The sequence below is a fragment of the Ceratotherium simum genome, chromosome 13 (genome assembly GCF_057802395.1).
Source record: "Ceratotherium simum simum isolate JZ-2026a chromosome 13, ASM5780239v1, whole genome shotgun sequence".
Lineage (NCBI taxonomy): Eukaryota > Metazoa > Chordata > Mammalia > Perissodactyla > Rhinocerotidae > Ceratotherium > Ceratotherium simum.
Window position 1 is genome coordinate 30,304,240 of NC_141912.1, and position 21,221 is coordinate 30,325,460.

The following is a 21,221-nucleotide window of genomic DNA, read 5'->3' on the forward strand; positions in this document are numbered from 1 at the left end:
TATTTGAAGTCTTTCATGCTTCCATACAAATTTTAGGATTGTTTTTCCTATTTCTGTGAAAAATGCTATTAGAACTTTGATATGGATTGCATTTAATCTATAGATGGCTTTGAGTAGTATGGAAATTTTAACAATATTAACTCTCTGATCCATGAACATAGGATATCTTTCCGTTTATTTATGTCTTCTTAAATTTCTTTCATCAATGTCATATAGTTTTTGGTGTATAGATCTTTCACTTCTTTGGGTAAATTTATTCCTAAGTATTTTATTGTTTTTGATGCTATTATAAATGGGATCGTGTTCTTTATTTCTTTTTCAGATAGTTCATTGTTAGTGTATAGAAGTGCAACTGATTTTTGTATATTGATTTTATATCCTGAAACTTCACTGAACTCATTTATTAGGTCTAACAGTCTTTTGGTAAAGTCTTTAGGATTTTGTATCTACAAGATCATGTCATCAGCAAATAGACATGATTTTACTTCTTCCTTTACAATCTGGATGCCTTTTATTTCTTTTTCTTGCCTAATTGCTCTGGTTAGTACTTCCAGTACTATGTTGAATAGGTGTGGTTAGAGTTGGCACCCTCTTGTTCCTGATCTTAGTGGGAAAACTTTCAACCCTTCACCATTGAGTATGATCTTGGCTGCAGGTTAGTTATATATGGTCATAAATATGTTGAGGTATGTTCCTTCTATACCTAATTTGTTGAGAGTTTTTGTCATGAAAGCATGTTGAATTTTGTCAAAGGCTTTTTCTGCATCTATTGAGATGATCATATGATTTTTGTCTTTCTTTCTATTAATGTGCTGTAACACATTTATTGATTTGTGTATGTTGATCTATTCTTGCATTCCAGGGATAAATCCCACTTGATCATGGGGTATGATCCTTTTAACTTGCTGTTGAATTTGGTTTGAGAATTCAAATCATTGAAAATTTTTGCATCTATATTCATCAGGCATATTGGCCTGTCATTTTCTTTTCTTGTAGTATCTTCATCTGGCTTTGATATCAGGGTGATGCTGGCCTCATAAAATCAGTTTAGGAGTGTTCCATCTTCTTCAATTTTTTGGAAGAGTTTGAGAAGAATTGGCATTGTTTTTCCTCTGGATGATCAATCTGTTGTTGAAAGTAGGGTAATGAAGTCCCCTACTATTATTGTATTGTTGTCTATTACTCTGTTCAGATCTGTTAGTATTTGTTTAATATATTTAGGTACTTTAATGCTGGGTGCATATATATTTACAATTGTTATATCCTTTTGATGAGTTGACCCCTTCATCACTATATAAAGACCTTCTTTTTGTCTACTTACCAGTTTTGGCTTAAAGTGTATTTTGTCTGATATAAGTATAGCTGCCTCTGCTCTCTTTTGGTTTCCATTTGCATGAGATATCTTTTTCCGTCAATTCACTTTGAGCTTATGTGTATCCTTGAAGCTGAAGTGAGTCTCTTGTAGCCAGCATATCACTGGGTCTTGTGTATTTATCCATTCAGCCACTCTGTGCCTTTTGACTGAAGAATTTAATCCATTTACATTTAAAGTAATTATTGACAGGTAAGAATTTACTATGCCCATTTTTTTCTGGCTGTTTGGTAGTTCCTTTCTTCCTCTTTTTCTTCCTTCCTTGTGAACTCATGATTTTCCACGGTGGTATACTTTGAGTCCCTTCACATTGTGTTGTGTGTATCTACCATAGGTTTTTGTTCTGTGGTTACCCTGAGGCTTACTTGAAATATGCTATGGATATAACAGTCTATTCTAAGCTAATAATAACTTATCTTCAATTGCATACAAAACTCTACCTTTAACTTCCCCCTTTTATGTTTTTGATGTCACAATTTATATCTTTTTATATTGTGTATTCATTAACAAATTATTGTAATTATAGCTATTTTTAATACTTCTGTCCTTTAACCTTCGTAGTAGAGTTAAGTGATTGATACACCACCATATCACAGTATTAGAGTATTCTGAATCTGACTATATACTTACCTTTACCAGTGTGTTGTATATTTTTATATATTTTCATTTTACTAATTAGTGGCCTTTCATTTCAGCTTGAAGAACACCTTTCAGCATTTCTTGTAATGCAAATCTAGCAGTGATAAACTTCCTCAGCTATTGTTTTCTATGGAAAGTCTTTATCTTTCCTTCATTTCTGAAGAACAATTTGCTAGGCAAAGTATTCTTGGTTGGCAGATTTTTCTTTTAGCATTTTGAATATATCATCCCATTCTCTCCTGGCCTGCAAAGTTTCTGCTGAGAAATCTGCTGATAGTATTATGGGGGTTCTCTTGTACGAGAGAAATTTTTCTCTTGCTGCTTTAAAAATTCTCTCTTTGATTTTACACAATTTTATTATAATGTGTCTTAGAGAAGATCATTCTGGAATGAAATTTTGGGGTGACCTGTTAGCTTAATGAACTTGGATATCCAAATCTCTCCTCGGGTTTGGGAAGTTCTCAGCCATTATTTTTTTAAATAAGCTTTCTGCCCCTTTCTCTCTCTCTTCTTTTTTGGGATTCCAATGCTGCAGATTTTCCTTCTTAGTAGTGTCCCATATGTCCCATAAGCTTTCTTTATTCATTTTTATTCTTTTTTCTTTTTGTTCCTCTTACTGGATAATGTCAAGTGATCTGTCCTTGAGCTCATTGATTCTTTCTTCTGCTCAGTTTAGTCGGCTGTTGAAACTCTCTATTGAATTCTTTAGTTCAGTCATTGTATTCTTCAGCTCTAAAATTTCAAATTCTGGTTCTTTTTTACATTTTCTATCTCTTTGTTGAACTTCTCATTTCTTGTATTGTTTTCCCGATTTCATTAAGTTATTTATTGGTGTTCTCTTGTAGCTCTCTGAATACCTTTAGAACAATTATTTTGAATTCTTTATGGGACAATTCCTGTATTTCTATTTCTTTGGAGTCAGTTACTAGAAGTTTACCATATTCCTTTGGTGGTGTCATGTTTCCCTCACTCTTCATGATCCCTGTAGCCTTACGTAGGTGTCTGCACATTTGAAGAAGCAGTCACCTCTGTCAGACTTTATGAACTGACTTTAGTAAGGAAGACCTTCCCCTATAGGTGAGGGCACACTGGAACATGCTGTGACCCCAGGTCTAGTAGTGCAGGATACAAGGTGTAGGGGTGTCTGGTGGCTCTGGGTCCAGGGGGGCATTGTGACTCATCATCTCAGGCCACTGGGTTCCACAGCATCAACAACTGCATGGTCCTTGGCAAGCACTGAGGGGGGTCCACAGAGGCTGCAAGAGCTGTTGGGGTCCTCAGTGGTGGGAGTCAGGGATCAGGGCAGGCCCTTGTGGTGGCCAGAGCTGGTAGTGTGCAAACATTTGGCTGCAGGAGCCAGCTGCAGATGCTTGTACAGTGGCAGGGGCTGGCTGCAAACACACACATATTTAGTTGGGGTGAGGACAAGCAGCCAGGGCCGGGACTAACTGCAGGTACATTGGCAACTGCAGGGCCCCGGGCTGCTGGCATGTATTACCATGGCTGCTGGTCTTGCCATGGGTGCACTGCAGTGGAGGCTAGCGTCAGGAGTCAGGCCGGGGGCATGCAGGTGCACAGCTGGAGGGGCTAGCTGTAAATCACCCCAGTGGTGCAGGCTGGTGACAGGAGATAGGACCAAATCTGGGACCACAAGCAGCTGTGGGGGCCTTAGCTATTGGTGTGCACTTATGTGGCTGCAGGATCTTGCCACAAGTGTGCACATGGCAATGGAAGCTGGTAATGGGTGTCAGGCCAGCAGCATGTAAGCGTACAGCTGGAGAGGCTATCCCTGACCACGCATACAGCAGTGAGGGTCAGCTGTGGAGGTCTAGGCTGACTTCTTGGACTCATGCAGCTGCAGAGGCCTGGACTGTCTGCTGGTACAGGTCTGGGCTTCAGCAGGGATGCGGAAAAGGGGAAAGGACTCAGGCACCTGGGGTCAGCTAACATGAATACCTGTAGGGTGAAAACTGCTGAAATCTGCAGGGGGTCCACAGGGGCCATACTGGCTATTGGTGTCTTCAGTGGCAAAAACTGCTAGGGTTGTCTCCAGAGCAGGTCACTGGGTACCATGGTCAATCCTGCTGCCTGGCTGATACTGGTATTCCTTGCTTTTCTTCCTTTTTCTTAACCATCTCTATATGTCTCAGCTTTGCTGGCCTCTGGGTGGGGTGTACCAAAGCAGGTCCTTGTGTGATGCCCTGAAAGGCTGGGGAAGTTTGCCACTCACCCCGTTCTCCCCTTTCCAGTGATGAGAACTCTTTGGAGCGTTCCTTCCTGGCGCTGAGCAATGCCGGCTTAGGGGATGGGGTGATGCCGGTAAAATGAAACTGTTCTTCTTTCCCTTTCTGTGTGTTTATTCTCAAGGTTTTTGTTCCACTGTGTTGCTGAAGTTTCTTAAGTGGACTCTGGAGCTCTCCCAGAACTGTTTTTGTTCATGATAGTTGTCTAATTATTGATCTTTGTAAGGGGATGAAAGCTAGAGTCTCCTACTTTGCCATCTTGATGACAGCACTGTATTTGAATTTATGACCCTGATTTACAGATTTCTTTTGCATATATTACCTCATTTAAATCTCACCTGTAAGAAATTATCTCTATTTCATTTGCAAACAAGGAAACTAAGTATGCTTCAGCATCACCTGGAGGGCTTATTAAAACACGGATTTGCTGGGCCTCAGCAGAGACTTTCTGTTTAAATAGCTCCAGGGTGGAGCCTGGTAATTTACATTTTAAACAATTCCCCAGGTGCTGCTGATGCTGCTCAATGGCCCATACATTGAGAAGCGCTCATGTAGAGACACTACAAATTGCTGCAGCTCATCTAGTTAATAAATGACAGAGCTGAGATTCAGTTCCAGGCTTTCCATTACGTTGTGTTCTTTCTTCTACACAGCATTAATAAAAATAAATAGTAATCTTCAAATACAATGAGCAAATCTTTCAAAGAACATTGGTATTTCGACTTGATTGGGCAAGCCCAGCAGAGAGGAGGAAAATACTCATATGAACACCGCTGGAGATTTTCAAACAACTGTCACCAAACATACTGACAACTCCATGTGGGGGGAAATTTAGATACAAAAAGGGAGCATGCATGGTGTTCCAAAGGTGTTTTACTCTCCTAGAATTATTATTGTTATCCTTGGATTATCCATCCACTGGACTGAATGGATATTTTAAAGTCTTAGCCGGGTCCCTAGTCTGAAACCAAAATGCTTCCAATTTGCAAGAGATAAAGTCTTGAGAGAGAGAGGTGGCATTGTGTTAGTTCCAAAGGGACTATGACTTCCATGCATAGAATTTATAAAAACTAGCCATAGAGAAGGAAATGATGCAGAGGTGTTTCCCAGACAGTTACCATGCACAAAAGGACAGACAAGGAGCCACATGGCAGTGGGTGCACATATCTAGAGGGGGCCTGCCAAGACTAATGGGATGAGACACCTTATCAGAGGCCAGTGAGGGCCAGAGGCAGCTCAGTGACTAGACACGCACTCCCCTGCCCCACAAAGTTAAATAAGCTACCCCTGCGTCAAGATTCTAGCTTGGGGATGAAGACAAGAATGGGAGAACCATTGAGATGTGAGTTTGCATTCTGAATTGAGCAATTACCAGAAAGAAACATTTTCATCTAGATGAGACTGGGTTACCTCAAAATGGAAGATTAAGTGTTTTCTGATACTAAGTGGAAATGAGTTTCATATACAATTTGAGTTCAGTTTTATAAAAATGAGTCATATTTTTTTCACATTTCAAATGTGACTGTATATTTTGGTCCTCTACAGAGGTAAAAAGCAGAACTGATGTGACAGAGCAGAATCAGTCAACGCTAAAGGTACATGTACAAGAATAAGGCATACATGTACAAGAATAAGGCATATCACAGCTAAAATGCCCAAGAGAAATGGATAAACCTATAAAACAGGACAATGAGACTGCTTAAAATTTGGCTTCTCCTGGAATCAGACACTGAGAAAGTAATTAGAATGCAAATAGTTCATTTGGGAAGTGATTCTCACAAACACTTGTAGGAGAGTGGGGACACAAAACAGGAAAGAGAAGGAAATCAATAAAGCACGTCAATTAAGCAAGTTTCTACTGTGGCAACTGGAGCTTAATCCCTCGCGAAACTCTGGGAGCCAGAGTTACTCTACCCAGGGGGAAAGGGAGCTGGTACGTTTACTCGCCAGCTCCCATCGGTCTTTGGTTGGGGGCTGCTTCTAGGGAGCGTTAATTCCCTGGCTTTTCCAGTCTGTCCCTCATGTGCAGAGCAGGCTCTGACGACCACAGTAAGCTCTCAGGCAGAGTTGCAGGAGCTGGCAGTTGGAAGAAAGGCCAGTGTGCGTACAATGGTAAGTGTCGGGGTATGGTGAGATACTGACAGTGTCTGTTACAGGGAACCAACACACAAAGATTAGAGAGCAACAAAGAATCAGACATAACCAGCAGCATGAAAACCACAACTGAGGCTATTTTAAGAACATGCACTTAGAGGTCCAATAAGGAGCAATATGAATCAAAGTTTAATAACATCCTACTTGTCAAGTTAAAAATATTTTAAATAAATTAATATCTTAGTTTCCAGGAAAAAAGCAAGATATTTAAAGATGCAAGAAACAAAACAATTTTGTGGCTGTGCAGATTTCTAAGAGTACTTTGCAAAAAAAAAAAAAAAAAGAAAGTGAATGCTCTACCGTAAAGCTAGTTTCATCAAAACTGCCTGGTATTAACTTGGGAACAGATAAATAAATCAAAAGAACAGCATAGAAATTCCAGAAACAGACTCAAATATATATGGAAACTTAATATAACATAAAGACGGCATTTCAATTGAAAGAGAACTGATTTATTTTGCAAATGGTTCTGCCATCATTGACTATCTAGAAGGAAACAAAGTTAGACCCATACTGTACCCCATAAACAAAAATTCTAGGTGGATTAAAGATCAAATATGAAAATATTAAAATTTAGAATAATGCTTATCCCTGGAGTGAGATGTTTTGAACAAGATAAAAATTTTGAAAGACAGAAAGTAAATGATTGACAAATTATCAGAAACAAAACAAAAACTCCTAAATATGGAAAATAATACCATAAAAAATGTCAAAATACAAATAGCGAGAGAGAATTTACTAGCAATACATATGACATGTTAAGGGTTAATATCAGCACTAGAAAAAAAATGATTTGGGTTTAAGATAAGGATGTAAATTCATGTGGCCACCACTACTCCCTCCTCTTCCAAAGATACATCAATGATAGACAAAATATTTTCTAAACTTAAAAAGCTATAACCAGTCAATGAGAGAATTCATGATGGAAAAGAGTGCTGGGCCAGCACCCACTGGAAAGTTTACCAAAAACACAGCACAGGGATGGAAAACATGTACGATAAGAGACAGAGGGTAAACCAAGAAGCTCCAACATGTGTCCAGGAGGAGTTTCAGTAGAGAAGAGAGGAAATGGCAGAAGAGCCAAGTATGAAGAGAAAAAGTCCTAAGTGTTTTTAGAATTTAAGAGTCCTTTGAAAATGCACCAAATATCAAGTAGGACAAGTGGAAAATAATTCCACACTGAAAACAGTTTGTAATGAAACTGAAGAAAATCAAAGATAAAATCTTAAAAGTTGTCAGAAAGAAGGGGAAGAGTACCTGCCCAGGAATAACAAGTAAATCTTCAAACTGAGATTAATATTTCAAAGTAGTTGGGGAAAACTGCCAAACCAAGATGACTATATTGTTAAACTATTATTCATAAATGAGCACAAAATAAAGATATTTTTGGATTCTTGCTGAAAAACCTAAAAGCTATTCTTCATTAAAAAAAAAAAGCAGACTCATGATGGAGGGAATACGATGCATGAAGCAAAGAAAAAATAGTTCAGTAATATTCATTGGTAAATATATTATACTCTTGACTGTAAAATATTAGAAACAAAAGTTTTGTCTTCAAAAAAGTAGAGCTAAAATTTTAGACAACTATAATATGGGAGTTGGAAGCAGGGAAGTTTGGAGGATAACTAAAGACCTACATAAGGGACTCAAGATTTTGGGAGTTTAGAGGTAATAACTCTAGACTTCGTTACAAAAATTTGAAATCAATGACATAAGACAAAAGTTGAAGGATAATTACTAAAGGAATAGAAATCATATTTATAACTTCCAAAGCAGCAAAGGGAAAATATAAAGAAAATTTAACTAATAAAACAGAAGGCAAGAAAGTTGGAGGGGGTTATAAACAAAAAGTGTGGAAAATAGAAAAAAAATAGGTAGTAGCACTAGGTCTAATGTATCAGTAATCACCACCAATGTATATGTATTAAACTCATCCATTAAAAGACACAGACTCTCAGATTTTATATGTATATGTAATATATATTTATAAATATACATATTTAAATCCAGGTACATGTTGCTTATAAGAGATAAAGTTTTAGAAAGACTGAAAATAAAGGGATGGAAAAAGACATGTGCAAACATTGACTCACATCCGGCATAGCAATATGAGTATCAGACAAAATTTAAGATAAAAAGCATCAGAAAAGATAAAGAGAGACACTCTATAATGTTGACAAGAACAAGTCTTCAAGAAGATACATCAATTGGGGTAGGAGAGATGTACTAAGGGGGTCAACAGGTACAAACTTCCAGTTATAAAATAAGTCATGGGGATGTAATGTACAGCATGGTGACTATAGTTAACAATACTGTATTATATATTTGAAAGTTGCTAAGAGAATAAATCTTAAAAGTTCTCATCACAAGGAAAAAAAATTGTAACTGTGTGTGGTGATGGATGTTAACTTATAAGACTTAGACTTATTGTGGCGATCATTTCACAATATATACAAATATCAAAACACTATGTTGTACACTTGGAACTAATATAACGTTATATGTCAATTACATCTCAATAAAAAAAGAGGATTTAACAATCATGAACTTTATGTACTCCTCTAAAAATATAATCTCAGGGCCGGCCCCGTGGCTTAGCGGTTAAGTGCGCGCGCTCTGCTGCTGGTGGCCCGGGTTCAGATCCCGGGCGCACACCGACACACTGCTTCTCCAGCCATGCTGAGGCCGCGTCCAACATACAGCAACTAGAAGAATATGCAGCTATGACATACAACTACCTACTGGGGCTTTGGGGGAAATAAATAAATAAATAAAAAAAATTATCAAAAAAATATATAATCTCAAAATACATAAATGAAAACCTGGGATAAATATAATGTGAAATAGACAAATCCACAATAATAAGAGATTTTAATGCACTTCTCTTAGAAATTGAAAGATCAAGCAGATACAGAATTTTTAATGATATAGAAGATTTGAGCAACATAACCAATTTGATATTTTTATATGAAATTCTACACCCAACATCCATTCTTTGAATAGTTCATTCACAAAAACTGATGACATACTAAAGCATAAAGGAAGTTTCAGCAAGTTTCAAAGTATTTCTACCACACAGATCATATTCTCTGACTATAATTTACATAAAAATTAGCAACAACAGCAAAAGAAAAAAATTAAAAACTCAGATTCGTGTGTCTGGAAACTACAACACATGCTGTTCTTAAATAACATGTGGTTTAAAGTGGAAATTATGTAATATTCAGAAGTGATTGACAAGATAAATACTCCATATCAAAACTTGTAGAATTCACTAAAGTGGTACTAGGAGACAAGTGTATAGCTTAATATGCAATTACTAAAAACAGAAAATACTGAATATAAATGAGCTAGGAGTTCACAATAAGAAGCTGCACAAAAAGGAAAAAGGTAAACTCTGAGAAACTAAAGGGAAAGGAATAAAAATAAGAGAAGAAATTAATAAAAATGTTAAAAACACAACAGAGATGATCCATAAAACTAAAATCTTGTTCTTGAAAATATTGATACTAACTACTAATACTAATAATCTATGCAAAACTTTGACAAAACTGATCAAGAAAAAAGAGAAGACATGAACAATATTAGGATTGAAAATGGGAAATAACTATAGTAGATATAAAAAATTATAAGATAACATAATATATACCAGTTAATCTGAAAGGTTAAATGATGAAAATTAACTCAAGAAAAGATACAGTCTGAAAATGCCAGTTCCATTTAAATAAATTATATCAGAAAAAATATTCTATATAAGGCAATAGGTCCTAATGGATTCAAGGGACCTGTCTTATATCATCCCTATCTTATATAAGCTATTCCAGAGAATATTAAAAAGGACAGCTTCCCAGTTCTGTAATCAAGGCCATTATAACTGTGAAACCAAAACCAGTCAAGGATAATGCAAGCAAAGAAAATTATAGGCCCATACGTCACTCATGAGCATACGTGTTAAAATCTTAAAATATTAGCAAATTAAATCTAATAGTGTGTGTTCCATTTCTTCATATTGTAGTTGTCTAAAATTGTAATTCTACTTTTTAAAAAAAGACAAAACGTTAGTTTACAAGGTCTTACAATCAATGGTATACTATATTTACTAATATATACTACTGAATTATTTTTTTCCTTTGCTTCATGCCTCACATCCCTCCATCTTGGTTTCCCTCCCCCCACTTTTGTAATGAAGAATAGCTTTTAGGAGGTTTTTCAATAAGAATCTCTTAGTGGCAAATTATCTTAGTCTTTTTTGTCTGAAACAGGTGTGTGTGTGTGTGTGTGTGTGTGTGTGTTATAACCAAATAATGTTTATTCAAGGAAGGCTAGAAAGATATGGCAGAAAAGGTATTGACAAAATCCATCACAATATTAGATGCCAAAAAAAAAGTAAAATTCAACATCCTTCATGATAAAAACTTTTAGCAAAAGTGAAGAGAACTACCTCAATCCACTGACGGGTTTCTACTGAAAATCTACCACAAAAGTCACATGTAATGGTGAAAGTTTAGAACTTAAATTCAGGAACAAGGCAATAATGGCCACTATAACGCCATTATTTACCTTTGTACCTAGCTAACACAATGAGGAAATGAAGAAAGAGCTTAAGGATTGGACTGTAAAAGATCATTTCCTTACCGTTTGCAACTATCAGAGATTTTCCTTATAGACAGCTCAATAGAATCAAAGAACAAATTATTAGAACTAATAAGAGTTGCTGGATGAAGATCTATAACAAAAACCATAGCACTCCTAGAGAGCAGAAATAACCAATTAGAAAATGTAATGGGAACATATTTTTTTATACTGTCAAAAAAACAAAAACAAAAAAAACCTGTGGAAGCTAGGAATAATCTATCAAAAGCTGGGGAAAAAATGAAACAAAAGAAGACCTGAATTTAAAGAACATGTTAATGGATAGGAAAATTTAATGTTGTAACTGTAGTAATTCTTCATTCATTTATAAATCCTATGTAATTCCAATTGGAATAAATTAAGATTATTTTTGGATATGTCTGTAAAACTTGACAGATTCTAAAATTCATATAAGAGAGCTAAGGTCCCAAAATAGTCAAGACAATTATGAAAAAGAAAACAAGGAAGGGGGGAATTGTCCTACCAGCTGGCAGGACAGGACTAATGATAAAGCTCTAATAATTAAGACAGTGTCATGTTGTCACAAAAATAGACAAACAGGTCAATGGAACTGAATAAAGAGCCCTGAGTTGATCAGTTGTTACGTGGAACTTGGTCTATGGTGGAGGTGGTGTCACAATCAGTGATGGGAAAGGATGAACTAGTCAATTTTTGGTGCCTAGTCTAACAGCTTTCCCTAAACAGGAGGGGGGCAGTATTTGATGCATATCTCACACCCCATACAAAAATAATTCTAGGTGTTTAAAGATTTAAATTAGACAAAGATTAACAAATTACAGACTAGATACATGGATTGATGGCTATCTAGCCATCAAAGAAAGGGTTAAAACCTGGCATTTATAGTGAACTCCTATAAATTGATAAGTAAAATCAAGTAACCTGTAAATTAATCTATAAATTTAACGTGACACGAATAAAAATACCTACCGGCTATTTTGAAGAATTGGAAAGGCAGATTTTAAAGGTCATATGAATGGGCCGGCCCCGTGGCTTAGCGGTTAAGCGCGCGCGCTCTGCTGCTGGCGGCCCCGGGGTTCGGATCCGGGTGCGCACCAATGCAAGGCATCTCCGGCCATGCTGAGGCCGCCTCCCACATACAGCAACTATAAGGATGTGCAACTATGACATACAACTATCTACTGGGGCTTTGGGGGAAAAATAAATAAATAAAATTAAAAAAAAATAAAGGTCATACGAAAAAATAAATAAGACTAGCCAAGCAAAAGAGAAATCATAAGGTATGTGTGGGGGAAAGTGACATTATATTATTAACACACAAAACCTCAAAAGTGGGGCAGGAACACTAGACAGACAAGTCATAAAGCAGAGTAGAAAGTCCAGAAACAGAGCCAAATACATAGGAAATTTAGTATTTGATAAAGATGCCACCTCCAACTGATGATTGAATAAATGATGTTGGGACAACAGGGCAGCCGTTTAGAAAAAAATAAATAAATTGAATTCATTCCATATATCTTAAACTAGGATAAATCCCAAACATAGGACATATTTAAAAGTAAAAAATGAAAATATAAAAACACTAGAAGAAATCCCAGGAGAATTGTTTTATAACTTTAGAGTGGGGAAGGTCTTGATAAATAAGACACAAAACATCTTGATAAATTTACCTACAGAAAAATATTTCTTTTTTTTTTTTTTTGTGAGGAGATCAACCCTGAGCTAACATCCATGTCCATGCCAATCCTCCTCTTTTTGCTGAGGAAGACTGGCCCTGAGCTAACATGCATGCCCACCTTCCTCCACTTTATGTGGGACACCGCCACAGCATAGCCTGACAAGCAGCATGTCGGTGTGCACCCGGGATCCGCACCCAGGCTGCCAGCAGCGGAGCGCACGCACTTAGCCGCTACGCCACAGGGCTGGCCCCAGAAAAATATTTCTGCATGACAAAATTTACCAAAACAAATTCAAAAGACAAAGAAAAACTGGGAAAAATATTAACAATTTATATCACAGATTAATCCAGGATTAATGGCCAGTTTCCTCAAGATATAAAAAAGCTGCTACAAATCAATAAGATCAACAATCTCGTAGGAAATGGGCAAAGGACATGAATAGAGAGTTCACAGGAAAGGAAATACAAATGACTTTTGAACATATGAAAAATTCGCAGCCTCACTGAAGTGCATAATGGAAGAAGTGCATATTAAAATGACACTGAAATACAATTTTCTACCTGGTAAAAATCCAGGAGTAGGATAACGCAGTGATGGCCAGTGTCATGGGAAATGGGTTCTCACATTGCTGGGCCAATGTAAATTGGTATAAATTCTATGGAGGTCGGTATTGCAATATGTTTCAAAATTACAAGTGCTCATCCCGTTTACACCAGAAAGTCCACCTCTGGGGATTTATCCTACAGAGTTACTCACACACATAAAATTACTTTGGACTTTGTGGTATTGTTTGTATTAGCAAAAGATTGGAAACAACCTACACGTCCATCAGTAGGAAAATGTTTAAATATATTATAGTCCAGGGGGCTAGCCCAGTGGCATAGCAGTTAAGTTAGCCCGTTCCACTTTGGCGGCCCAGGGTTTGCTGGTTCAGATCCTGGGCGCTGACCTACTCACTGCTCATCAAGCTATGCTGAGGCAGCATCCCATATAGAAGAGCTACAACCCTACAACTCTGATACACAGCTATATACTGGGGCTTGGGAGAGAAAAAAAGAAAAAAGAGGAAGATTGGCAACAGATGTTAGGGGGGCCAATATTCCTCAAAAAAAAAATATATATGTATATATAGTCCAGCTCTATAACTGAATAGAAATAAAAAAGAATGTTCTGTATTTACAGATAGAAAATATCACCTAGATATGTGATGTGAAAAAAGCCACAACAGTGATGCAGAATAATGCATGTACTATGCAACCATTTGGATAAAAAATTATGCTTTCTTGAAGATGCATATAAACTCTCTCTGGAAGGAGAAGGATCTACTAACATTGGTTGCCTCTAAGGAAGTGGACTGACCGGCAGACAAAAAGTGTCTCCAGACATTACCAAATGTCCCCGGGGGACAAATCTGCCCACTGAAAACCACGGATCTGTATGTGTTCATATGTCTAGGTCTCAAAACAATGATGAGTATGGGATCATTTATATACATTTAAAAACACACAAAATGACATTCCATATAGTTTGTGCTTCCATATATTTGTGATAGAAGTGTAAACACATTGGGGGCCGGCCCAGTGGCTTAGCGGTTAAGTGCGTGCGCTCCAATACTGGCGGCCCGGGTTCGGATCCTGGGAGCGCACGGTCGCACTGCTTGTCAGACCTGCTGAGGCCGCTTCCCACATACCACAACTAGAAGGATGTGCAACTATGACATACAACTATCTACTGGGGATTTGGGGAGAAAAAGGAAAAAACAAAAGAAAAAGGAGGAAGATTGGCAACAGATGTTAGCTCAGGGCCGGTCTTCCTCAGCAAAAAGAGGAGGATTGGCATGGATGTTAGCTCAGGGCTGATCTTCCTTACAAAAAAAACAAAAAAAGGAAGAAGTATAAACACACGGCCTGGAAAGACACACACCAAATCTATGATAGTCTTTGCTTCTGGAGAGAGAGGGAGAGGAATGGAACTAAGAGAACTAAATCGACAGAAAGAACCTCAAATTTTTCTGTAACATTTAATTCTATTTAAAAAAATCTGAAGCAAATATGGCAAAATGTTTACATTTGTTAATTCTAGGTGATGGTTACAAGAGCACTTTTTATATTATTCTCTTCTTTTCCATATTAATTTTTTCAAAATAAAGCAATTTGGTTAAAAAAAGGAAAATTATAAAAAATGAGCAACGGATATAAATAGATATTCAAAATAATTCTTAAATTCTAAAATAAAAGTTCAACCTTCCTTTTACTCAGGAAAATACAAATAATGAGATAGTACAATAATGAGATAAAACTTTGTACTCATCAGATTGGCAAAAAATTTTTTCACATGTGCAAAGCTGATGAGGATGTGGAAAAATGGGACTCTCCATACATTGCTGGTAGGAGTGCAAATGGTCACTGTCTTTTTGGAAAGCATCAAGGCAAATGATATAAAATGCAATCAATTGTAACTAGAATATTATAAGAAAAGTAAAATGTAAACAAGATTTCTAAAAAGTTTTCAGACTTCGAGATAAGTCAAGGACTGTGGGGTAGGAATGAGGTAAAGGGACAGCCTACACAGAGATATCCTGTAACCCGTCTCCTTGGGAGAGAGAGAGATTTTGCTTACTGAAAACCAGAAGTTAGAAACGGAAAGTAATAAAAGCAGTTCTGGTAACAAACATCTTGATGATTAAAATATTTGCTACATTGGTAAGACAGGGTGAGGTTATCTGGTAAGACAGGGTGAGGTTATCATATGACCCCACATAAAAGAAGTAAAGAGTTTAAAGTCCTCTACAGAAATTATACATGTGCAAACAGAGCGTGAAGAGAAACAACCATAAAAATAAATGCATGGGGTAATGGAAGTCAGTTTATAAGTAATAGTTTAGCATTCAGTATAATACTGGACTGAATTGCTCAACAAAAGGAAGGATCAGGGGCTGGCTCTGTGGCATAGTGGTTAAGTTTGGCACGTTCTGCTTTGGCAGCCCAGGTTTGCAGGTTCAGATCCTGGGTGCAGACCTACACCGCTCATCAACCATGCTGTGGCGGCGTTCCACATATAAAGTAGAGGAAGACTGGCACAGATGTTAGCTCAGGACTGATCTTCCTCAAGCAAAAAAAAAAAAAAAAAAGACGAGGAAGATTGGCAACAGGTGTTAGCTCAGGGCTAATTTTCCTCAGCAAAAACAAAAAACAAAACAAAAACTAAAAAAGGAAGGATCAGCCATGGGATCAAAAAGAAAAAAAAAACAACAAAATGTATTGTCCCTTTTCTTCCTTAGAGAGACTCATTAAAAGATATGAGCATAAATCCAGATAGTTTAAGGGCTGCTGTGCCAATGCAAATACAAAAATCTATGGCAGGCTCACCTGTCTCCCTCTGCCAGGAGAAACTGCAGGCCTCCTAAACACCCCACTCCAACTTACCTGTGAGCAAGGACAAGGGAAGAAGCTGAAAAGATCTTGTCTTCACTTGACTCACTTATCTAAAGAGATTGTTTAAATTGTTGGATTGGCCTGTGTTATGACTAATTTCATGTGTCAATTTAGCTAGGCTATTTGGTCAATACCAGTATGGATGCTGCTGTGAAGGTATTTTTTAGATGAGATTAACATTTAAATCAGGAGACTCTGAGTAAAGCAGATGACCCTCCCCAATGTAGGTGAACGTCATCAATCAGTTGAAGGCTTTAAGAGCAAAAGGCTGAGGTTCCCCTGAGGAAGAGAGAATTCGGCCTCCAGACTGCCTCCAGCTGCAACATCAACTCCTCCCTAAAAGCAGGGGGGTCTCCAACCTGTCGCCCTGCCCTTCGGAATTTGAACTTGCCAGCCTCCACAATCACGATGAGCCAATTTCTTAAATCTCTTTCTATACACACATCCTATTAGTTCTGTTTCTCTGGAGAATCCTGACTAATACAGCCTGTCTAACCTCAGCCTGTACTCTCAAAAATTATGCTACTTGTGCAATAAATGACATCAAAGAAGACTGGCAAGAAGAAATATAAATATAGTTGCAGCTGAGGATCTAGACACACTTTTATCAGAACACATCAGACTGTGTAATATTCTTGTGCCGCAGAAGCACTGTGCCCAGAGCCCAGCACAGCGCTCTCGTAATTCCTTACTCTGAGATCCACATTTTAATAACGACACCCACAGACTGGACCGCCTTAGAGCAGGACACTAGGATTGCAAGCAGCTTTGAAATCCCGTTGCGGGAGGCATGGATGAGGATCTGGTGTTGGCCCTGAGGAGACTCAGAGTACAGGAGAGCTGCTTTCTGAACATGAGGAGGTTTGCAGTGGGTGTCTGCCCCTCCTGTGGTCTTGACACTTCTATGCAGATTGTTACAGGCTGAATTGTGTCCCTCCAAATTCATATGTTGAAGCCCTCACCCCCAGTACCTCAGAATGGAACTGTATTTGGAGATAGGCCCTTTAAAGAGGTGACTAAGTCAAAATAAGGCCGTTAGGGTGGGCCCAAATCTAATTTGACTGGTGTCTTTATGAGATTAGGACACATAAAGAGACATTGGAGACACTCCGGCACAGAGAAAAGACCAGGTGAGAACATGGCAAGCCAAGGACAGAGGCCTCAAAAGAAATAACCTTGGACTTCTAGCCTCCAGAACTGTGAGAAAATAAATTCCTGTTGCTTAAACCACCCAGTTTGTGGTATTTTGTTATGACCACTCTAGCAAATTAATATACAGATTAACTCCCACATCGCAGTAGAGGCCATCTTACATCTCACTCCCAGCTCTGAGCTCCTTACAAGGGGTCTCCTTACCCCTTATACCTCCCACTGGACACAGCAGTGCTCCTGGCTGTTTTTCCTCCATTTCAAACTCTTCAGGGCAGCCACCCTACAACCCTCTAGGGGGGATGTGAGCCAGTTCAACCTCTCTGGATGCACATTGGCAATATATACTAAAATTCTTTAAAAATGCACATAAGGCCTTTTGACCCAGCAATTCCATGTCTAAAAATTTGCCCTACAGAAATTATATATATATATATATATATGTTCAGAGAAAAGGACAAGAAAGATAACTTGTTCGTGACAACAGATATTTAGTATTTCTATGTGCCAGGCACACTTATAAGCACTCGTGGTAGATAATACCGTGAACAAAGTAGACAGAAGCCTCACCCAGTGAGGAGAGCCAGGCAAATTAGCTAAGCAAATGGCTTATCTATTAGTTGATAAATATTATGGAGAAAAAATAAAGCAGGAAGGGGGCATGGGGAGCAGGTGGTAAGATTCCATTTTTCAACAGGGTGGTTGAAATGGGCCTAAGATGGTGATAATTGGGCAAGAACTTGAGGGTAGTTAACAGCAAAATGTCAGTAGCTGTTATTGCTGGTTGGTGGAACTATGGCTATTTTCTTTTATGCTTTTCTGTACTTTCCAAATATATTACAATTAACGTACTTGCTTCCACGATGTAGAAAAAACCCACAATAAATATTACATAAAAAAAAATCTTCAGTCAGCCCAGGGCAAAGTCTAAACTGCTGATGATATGTAAGGGCCTCCTCCTTCCATCTAAACTTATCTTTAGTTCCTTCTCAAGACGAACTGTCTTTTCCAGTCAGGCTGATATTCTGTGACCCAAATTTGCCAAGTAGGGTTGCCAGATTTAGCAAGTAAAAGAACGGACACCCAGTTAAATCTGAATTTCAGATAAACAATGAACAGCGCGGTATTAGGGACATATTTATACTAAAAAGTTATTTATCTGAAGTTCAAGTTTAACTGAGCATTCTATATTTTATCTGGCGACGCTACAAGTGATTTTCCTTCCCTATCTGCTGGAAACACCTCTCGTTTCCATTTTCTCAAATCTTTCCAGTTAAGCCAGAGGGTGGGGAGGCAGCAAGGGAGTGGGTGGGACTAAAAGACAAGGCTGCCTGTCAGCTCCTACATAAGACATACGTGAGGGTGCGGGTGGGGCGTAATTGAAGGGGCTCTTTTTTTTGGAATTTTTTTTTTTATTGATGTTTTAATGGTTTCTAACATTGTGAAATTTTGGGTTGTACATTTTTGTTTGTCCATCACCATATATATGACTCCCTTCACCCCTTGTGCCCACCCCCCACCCCCACTGCCCCTGGTAACCACAGTCCAGTTTTCTCTGTCCATGTGTTGGTTTATATTCCACATATGAGTGAGATCATACAGTGTTTGTCTTTCTCTTTCTGGCTTATTTCACTTAACATAATACACTCCAAGCCCATCCATGTTGTTGCAAATGGGATTATTTTGTCTTTTTTTAGGGCTGAGTAGTATTCCATTGTATATATATACCACATTTTCTTAATCCAATCGTCAGTCGAGGGACACTTAGGTTGCTTCCACTTCTTGGCTATGGTGAATAATGCTGCAATGAACATAGGGGGGCATAAGCCTCTTTGGATTGTTGATTTCAGATGCATTGGATAGATTCCCAGTAGTGGGATGGCTGGATCATAGGGCATCTCTATTTTTAATTCTTTGAGGAATCTCCATACCGTTTTCCAAAGAGGCTGCACCAATTTGCATTCCCACCAGCTGTGTATGAGCGTTCCTGTTTCTCCACATCCTCTCCAACATTTGTTGTTTTTTGTCTTGGTGATTATAGCCATTCTAACAGGCGTGAGGTGGTATCTTAGTGTTGTTTTGATTTGCATTTCCCTGATGATTAGTGTTGTTGAGCATCTTTTCATGTGCCTATTGGCCATCTGTATATCTTCCTTGGAGAAGTGTCTGTTCATTTCCTCTGCCCATTTTTTGATCAGGTTGTTTGTTTTTTTGTTGTTCAATTGTGTGAGTTCTTTATATACTATGGAGATCAACCGAAGGGGCTCTTTCTTGACGTTGGCTTGTGACTTTCCTGTAGATAAAGAATGCGCCTTTGATCAGAGGCCTGGAGTCAGGTAAGTAAGTGAATGTCCAAAGGCTCTGAAGTTCTCCCCAGAAAAGAAACTCTATTTTAGTTTACAGGACATTTATTCCAATCTTCTAGCTATTTTAATTCAGGTAAAATGTCCTTAGTCATTTTTCTTTAACTCAAGACTGTTAAAAGAATTATCCTTTTTTTTTTTTTGCTTCTTTAGATGTTGAACACTTTAAGGAGGCTTTTAAAATGGACAGCTTTTGTTCCAAACAAGGACACATCCCCATTTGTCTGACCTACCCTTTGCTTCACACTGGTCCCTACCCCATTCGTTAGCACCACAGAGACCTGAGAGCACCTTAAAGCTGATCTCTGAGTCAGACTCATGGTCCTGTCACAAGGTCAACTCAGAGCTTCTGCTAAGTCTGAAGGGGGGAAGGCCGATACTCCTCTCTCTCCTGCAAAACAGCGATGTGCTCTGGCCCAAAGTTGGCACATGAGAGCTGCTGGGCTCAGGCTGCCAGAAACTCCTGGGCTAAAAGCCAGCATCTCCAGTGCACAAAGCCACCTCACATTGACCAGCTGTCCTAGTGAGTCCACATCACAGATGGATGGGGAAGCAGTGGGATGCAGCATCCCCCTGGCAGGGTGGCAGTGTACCCCTCAAAGACAAATGCTAGAAAAAATTTCCCCTTAAGACTGTGAGAATGAATGTTGTTACCCATGACTGTGTTTTCCCATCTTGATGTCCTCAGCTCTAACTGCAGTACCCGGTGTAAAATAGCTAATTTTTGTTGCCATATTAAATTGAGCCATTTTATAGAGGCTCTATCTACTGAAGTGACAAAAATCTTTAGGCTAGGTCGTTAAATGAAAATAGAACAGTGGGGGATGGCCCAGTGACTTAGCGGTTAAGTGCACGCGCTCTGCTACTGGCGGCCTGGGTTCAGATCCCGGGCGCGCACTGACGCACCGCTTCTCCGGCCATGCTGGGGCTGAGTCCCACATACAGCAACGAGAAGGATGTGCAACTATGACATACAACTATCTACTGGGGGTTTGGAGGAAAAAAAAAAGAAGGAGGATTGGCAATAGATGTTAGCTCAGAGCTGGTCTTCCTCAGCAAAAAGAGGAGGATTAGCATGGATGTTAGCTCAGGGCTGATCTTCCTCACACCAAAAAAAAAGAAAATAGAACAGTGTTTAGCATCCAAAATCTTGCTTAATAAAAGGGAGAAATACAAATATATATACTTGTATTTACTTCTACTCACATAAAGAAACATTGAGGGCCGGCCTGGTGGCTTAGTGGTTAAGTGCGCATGCTCTGCTACTGGCGACCAGGGGTTCGGATCCTGGGCATGCACCGATGCACCACTTCTCCCACCATGCTAAGGTCACATCCCACATACATCAACTAGAAGGATGTGCAACTATGACATACAACTATCTACTGGGGCTTTGGGGGAAAAAAAAGGAGGAGGATTGGCAATAGACGTTAGCTCAGAGCTGGTCTTCCTCAGCAAAAAAAAAAAGAGGAGGATTAGCATGGATGTTAGCTCAGGGCTGATCTTCCTCACACACACAAAAAAAGAAACATTGAAAGGATACACAGGAAACTAATAGAGGTGTTTACCTGTGCGGC